The sequence below is a fragment of the Alosa alosa genome, chromosome 4, assembly GCF_017589495.1.
Source record: "Alosa alosa isolate M-15738 ecotype Scorff River chromosome 4, AALO_Geno_1.1, whole genome shotgun sequence".
In the NCBI taxonomy this organism is placed as follows: Eukaryota; Metazoa; Chordata; class Actinopteri; order Clupeiformes; family Clupeidae; genus Alosa; species Alosa alosa.
The window spans coordinates 5,178,172-5,184,843 of record NC_063192.1 but is presented as its reverse complement, the minus strand read 5'-3'; the positions used below and the strand labels follow the sequence as shown (position 1 = coordinate 5,184,843).

Here is a 6,672-nt window from a genome sequence, read left to right as displayed (position 1 = left end):
GAAGGGAGAGTTCAAAGTGATCCCAACTGCCCCCTCTTGATCCTGAGGGGATTTTCCTTAGGTTGCTGTTATCACCCTGGTGTCATATCCCAGTAGACACACGTTGTTGAATAGGCTATTCCATGCAAACACACCACAAACCGACCAGCTAAAAAAAAAACATTGACTATAAGCTATTCCAACATTCTCTGAAGAAGTCTTCATAATGATGACCATATCATTTGACCATAATCTTCACCATTATTATCAAATTATGTTTTGGTGGCTGTATCACGAAGAGCCAATATATGCCAACAATCAATTGTATCAAGTTTGTAGTAACTCCCAAGATGCAAGTTTATCATATAACCCTTGGCCCAGGCTACTCATATAGACACGGTAACTGCATGCAAGAACGATGATAGTAAATAGACATGGAACTTTACTGCCATCTGCTGGCAAATAACGGAATCTTCTCAGAAAAAAATAAATAAATGTTCATTCGTAAAATAGGCTACCTCATAAAAACTGCATACAGTTATAATAAATATATATAAAGGTTCACGATAGAAATTAAGCATAAATACAATGTCTTCCCTCTGTACACTATAGTAACATATTACAGGTGTACTAGGCATATGAGGGAAGAACCTAGTAGGCTACTTCGATACTGTTTGAAGGGGTCTCTCCGCCTGTCTCTCTCTGTATGAAATCCACCCAACTTTCCTCTGGTTTGGTTGTGCTCTCGTTTGGGCTGGATTGATTCATTATAGAATAGCCCTTAAAAGCCATCTCATCCAGCACACCCACTCTCTCTCTCTCTCTCTCTCTCTCTCTCTCTCTCTCTCTCTCTCTCTCTCTCTCTCTCTCTCTCACACACACACACACACTTCTCTCCCTCCCTCCTGCCGGTTCCTACATCTCCCTCCAGAAGTGTGCGATGAATCTTTTAGAGGTCCTGACTGCACAACCAGGGAGCACTTCACTTCTTATTACATCACACACAACCCCTTTGTTGCCCCCACCCTCCCTGCAAAAGCCTGCCCCCTCTTCAACGTACAGAGAGAGAGAGAGAGACCAAACTCACCCCTGCTATAAATAGCACCAGCCTGAGTTTTTTCGAATGGGAAACACTTGCGCAGTGTTAAGTTAGCAGCATGTTACAGGCAGCGTAGATGAAGACTCATGCATCCTGCACACGTGAGACGCAGATGGAGCAACAAGAGCATTCCCTTTATTTATATGATGTCTTCTCTGTCAGTGCACAAACAACAGATCCTCAGATTCAGTGTAGATGCTGTATGTTATCATCATGAAATGTCCCTGCATCACACACGCTACATCAATACGAAGTAATGCACGTTCAACATAGATCATCCTTCCCTTGCCCCTCTCTGTTCTTCTCTCTTTCTTATGTTCTTCTCTCTCTCTCTCTCTCTCTCTCTCTCTCACACACACACACACACACACACACACACACACACACACACACATGCACAGACACATAAAGAAATGAAATAGTTTCCCACATCCATATTCACACACTATACACAACAATGAACACACAGCAAAAACAATCATCATCAAGAGCAAAAAACCAGCAGGCAACAAACATTTATCAGGGTATGAATAAAAGATAAGCCAAATGCTTTATGTTAGAAGGACAGACTGAAGCTGACAGAGAGAGAGAGAGAGAGATCTGTCAAATAAGGATATAAAATAGGTCACACATTGGAAGTGTTGGGTACTGTGAAAGAGATTTCTTCGAGGGTTTCTGGGGTCATTTTCACACCTCTCCTCAGCCTTATTTGTGGGTGAGTACTTCTTCATCTTGCCCTCAGAAATCACCCCTTCTTTTCACCCTTAAAGATGGGGTGGGGTGGGGGTGACCCACCCGAGGGGTATCCCTCTCTCCCAAATATTGAGCACATCCACACTGATTTGGACTGACAGGTCTGTCCCTATGGCTCTTCACTGTGTAGACCTCCATTGTGTGAGAGATGGTCTTATGGCAGACGGCACAATGAGATCTGGACAAAGGATGCCTTTCGCTCACACACACACACACACACACACACACACACACACACACACACACACACACACACACACACACACAATAGCCTACTAGTTCCATTGACTGGCAGGTCTTTAAATGTGGAACACCACTGACCACGTTAGCTGAAAATGACATTTTATCTGGGACATTTCATCAAGGGCCACGCCTCCTTATAATTGACAGCGTAAGCGATTCCTTCGTCCCAATTTCATATCATGAAGCAGGAGCGCCAGTACCTTTGGCTTTAGCACAGCGCGTGTCCGTCCCTAAATTAGTTTATTTTCTTTCAGAGCCCCCCAGTGACATTCTTTTGTATTTATGAAAAAAACTCCTTTCTTCCTCCCTATGTAATGTATTTACTGTCTTACTTTTTACACGTCTCACAATGCCAAAAAAGTGACACTGCAATTAGTCTTTTTCTGTGTCTCCATTGGATGGCGCTCTTATCGCCAGCACCTTGACTTGACGGCACACAGCCCTGAAGCTGTCCGCCTCTCCGTCACATGGGCTCGCTGCGCTGGGAAACCGCTCTCAGATAAAGCCAAGGTTGGGAGGCAACACGGAGGCAGATGAGAGGAGGCTATCACTCCACACTTGAACTTAAAAATAGAAAGTGACACTCCGCGTGTTTAATTAACGGTTTCGAGAGAGGCGTGCGCGCACGGCTGCGGAGTGATGAGGTTGCACACGCTCCTTTAGCAATCAGGGATCGGCAAAGGTTGTGAAGTTGCATTTCTGCAAAAGAAAATGATTGCGGGAGCGGAAAGACGTCCCGAGAGAAGCGCCGAGGAGCTCGCAGTGACAGGGATGCTGCAGGTCGCGTTTGCGCTCTCCCTGGACGTGTGAAGAGCTTGCGTGAGTTATACACGTTTATTTACATTTCTGAACTGCAACAGTTTTGTTTTAATTTAAGTATGTTCTGTAGGCTATATTAATGCCTGTGCAATGATTACGTGTAGGCTACTACTTACATCACCCTGCCTTGGTATTCAGACCCCACATATTTTATACCGTTGCTTTCTTTGGTATAGATTTTATCACCCAAACGGCGTGGCTATGATATTTTAGATCAGTTGAACTCTGAAGTATTCCAACGGGAATTCTACTAGAACTTCTCACACGTGCATACCGTTACCTGTTTTTGGCACCGTGACAGTCAAACTAAGTCAAATGGAATGCATCTCCGTTAGATTTACTTACTGTTTCATGAGAGGGTTGACGATTAGCAAGCATATGGTAACCTTAAGACAACAGAATGACTTGTGTTTATGCTAATGTGTATGTGTACCTCAAACTTCATGTCCCTCCGCAAGCATACCATTTTGGGGGCTCCCTTTCTAGAGATTAAGGTTTAGTGTCGTCTCTTTGCACCGTGTCAAGCATATTTCTAATACCTGGACTGCACATTCTGTATGCTTGTTGAATTTCTGCACATTTGCCACTGCAATGTTGGGGCAGAAATGGGTTCCCTGTGTTCAATGAGGTCATTACACATAACCACTGAAGAATGGTGTGCCCCTTCCCCAGTCTGGGTTAGAATGGGAGAGTCTGAGGGAGTCTTCCGTGAATATGGATGAGAGAAATCCTCTTACTGTGCAGTTCTGTCTCTCTCTCTCTCTCTCTCTCTCTCTCTCTCTCTCTCTCTCTCTCTCTCTCTGTCTTTTGCTCTTTTTTTGCACACACACACACACACACACACACACACACACACACACACACACACACAGTTTCTTATCAAGACGTGCATGCACTCATATTGGGAGAGTAGAAAGTGCACATATATTATTGATGGGGTGACTGTCCGGTCTGGTTCGTGCAACAATGGGCATTACTTAAGCTCCTGAGGTCTTTTGTGTTCCCCCGGTGGTTGAAGTCCTCCTGCCACCCTCCCCTGTTCACTTGGCTCTGTGCACTGCCTGGAGATTTAACAGTTTATTCACCGCACAGCCATGAACTAGACTGGTGGCAATAGTAACCAGTTTAGACAGACATTTTCCCCATCTATGACTATTCACCTGGCACCTCTTCAACATGAAGTGAGACATCTATGACTATTCACCTGGCACCTCTTCAACATGAAGTGAGAAGTGAGTGTCCTGAAAAACATACATACACTCCATGTATACACTCCACCCATACACCTACACACTTACACATTTAGTGAACCTTGCTGTTTGTGTGTTTGTGTGTGTGTGAAAGTGAGAGAGAGAGAGTGTGTGTGTGTGTGTGTGTGTGAGTGAGAGAGAGAGAGAGAGAGAGAGAGAGAGAGATGTAAAGGCTTTAAAGGATTGGACAGGGCAGTAGTTCCCTTGGTGCTGGTCGGCAGATTTGCAGTGGTGGACTGGTGGAGTGGTGGACAGTCCTTAGACTGGCAGGAGCCGGAAGGCTGCATATAGCCTTAGCAAAGTCCCCCCGGAGCAGGGGAGGAGATCTGTGACAGGGGGTTCCAGGCTTGCAGAGCAGCGACTGGGTAAAATAGCCTCAATAATTAACACTGCAGTGGGAGAGAGGAGAGCAGAGGATAAAACTGAGAGAGAGAGAGAGAGAGAGAGAGAGAAAGGGCAAGGTGGGAGATGAAGCAAGGAAAGCCCACTGCACCGTGGGAGGAGGGGTGGAAGAGTTACGGACTGAAAGAAAGCCGTGGATCGGGAGTAAAAGAGACTCCCGCCTAAAAGAATGGAGGAGGAGGGAGGGAGGAAGGGAGGGAGAGAGGGAGGGAGAGAGGGAGGGAGGAAGGGAGGGAGGAAGGGAGGGAGGGAGAGAGGGAGGAATAAGCAGAATGCAGATGCAGAGTGGGTTATCTCTGCTCAGGCGGCACAGAGCCAGGAGACTTCTAGAAAGTTCTTTTCATGCCTTCCCTTCCAAACACGCCCCTCTCGTTCCCCCCGGGCCCTGGGGTCTTTCCTTCAAAATCTCAGGCGGTCAGGAGGACCCGTACCACACACACACACACACACACACACACTCTGTGCCACTCAGTCATCCGGGTGCTCACCGTCTCCGTTAGCGCACTTTAGGCGCGATGCGCTGAAAGGAGAAAAGAGGCCATCCATCTCTCCCTACAGGGCAGATGACACAAACTGAGATTCATGGAGATCGCCTTCATTCAGGCAGTGCAGCCACGCGCTCCCTCTCTCTCTCACTCCCTCTCCCTCACTCTTTGTCTCTCTCTCTCTCTCTCCTCTCTTGCACTCTCTCTCTCTCCCTCTCTCTCTCTTTCTCTATCTCCTCTTGCTCTCTCTGTTTCTCTCTCTCAGTCTATGTGTCTCTCCCTCTACCCTCTCTTTCTCTCTCTCTCTCTCTCTCTCTCTCTCTCTCTTTTCAGCAGCCTATAACACCCAGACCGGACAAGGGATCCAGGGTATCACATGATCAGGAAATAAGACGCGGAGCATCAAAGTCAATAAGCGTGCCGAGCACTTAGGAGTATTTCAGGGCCTGTTGTGATACGCATTAGTCTAACGGCCTCCTAATCCATAATGCTACACAATATTGATTAATTTCCTGTGCTGTGGAGGGTGGAAAGCTTGCCCTTATCTTCTACCTTAGAAGGGCCAATGCACAGTGGTAACAACCCATGTCTGTATTACTTAAAGCAATATTATGTAGTTATTTTACCTTAAAATAATGCCTTCAACGGCATTTTGATGATGCTCTGCATCTCTGCCATTGCCAATACATGTCTGGGAAGTCTGGCATTGCACTATGTAACGTTGTTGTACCATGTAGGTTTGCTTAGTGCCAAATGGGAAATCATTGAGAATTGACGACCGAGGTTGTAAATACCAATTCTTACATCATGTTGCTTTAGGATGGGCGCTAATATCACACTCTGTTGCTTTTTGGTCCACTTTTTTCAAGTAAACTGCTAAAAGGCAAAAAGTGGAAGGAGTGAAAAAAGGCCACCATAGATGATGCAAGGGGTGGTGGTGTTAACCACTGGCCCGCTCTGCACATTTTGTTCTTTGCAAATACATTTTGATGAAACAATCAAAGCTTTTTTTCGAGGTCAGTAATCTGGATCCAGGCTGAGTCAGATTAGATGCATCTAATGACGTGCCGAGAGCCTGGTATTATCTGTGTGCCATCGTGGTGCAATCATCAGTATAGACGTTGTGTGTGTGTGTGTGTGTGTGTGTGTGTGTGTGTGTGTGTGTGTGTGTGTGTGTGTGTATGTGTGCGCGTGTGTGTTTGTGTGTATGTGTGTTGACGGGGATGTCGGATGAAAAAGGTTTTATCCAAACATGACTGAGGTCAGACTACACATGTAAGGTCTGGTTAGTGACTGGTTTGGAACATGGCTTCTGTGTTGAGGGTATAGTGATCTGTTTCCCCTCTGAGCTCATTCATCTGGCTAATGTTTAACTCAAACGAGGAAAGGAAGCCTTTGCCTGTATACCTGGATAGCGATGGTTTGGGAAACATTAAGGGGATTTTTACACCTGGTCAGTAACAAATGCACCCTTTATGTGGATGTTGTCAGGATATGAAATGTTTTAGAGGGGATTATGCAATGTTAGCTGCATCAAAATGCAAAATATGTGACATCGGAAATGTCAGGGTTTATCCCTTTGAAAAGAGATTCAAGCTTGGCATCTTTGAAATGATCTCTGTTAGTGTCAGCAGTCTTTTCC

The 6,672-nt window shown here is 45.7% G+C and overlaps 1 protein-coding gene across 1 annotated transcript in view; it reads left to right on the top strand.

Annotated features, from left to right (window-relative positions):
• The first annotated feature begins 2,602 nt into the window (after positions 1-2,602).
• The window catches only part of LOC125293897 (mushroom body large-type Kenyon cell-specific protein 1), a 54,711-nt gene continuing 50,641 nt past the window's right edge, over positions 2,603-6,672 (top strand). Inside the window, exon 1 of the mRNA XM_048242112.1 lies at positions 2,603-2,893. The gene's annotated coding sequence lies outside the window, so the exon portion shown is untranslated. The remainder of the gene's footprint in view (positions 2,894-6,672) is intronic.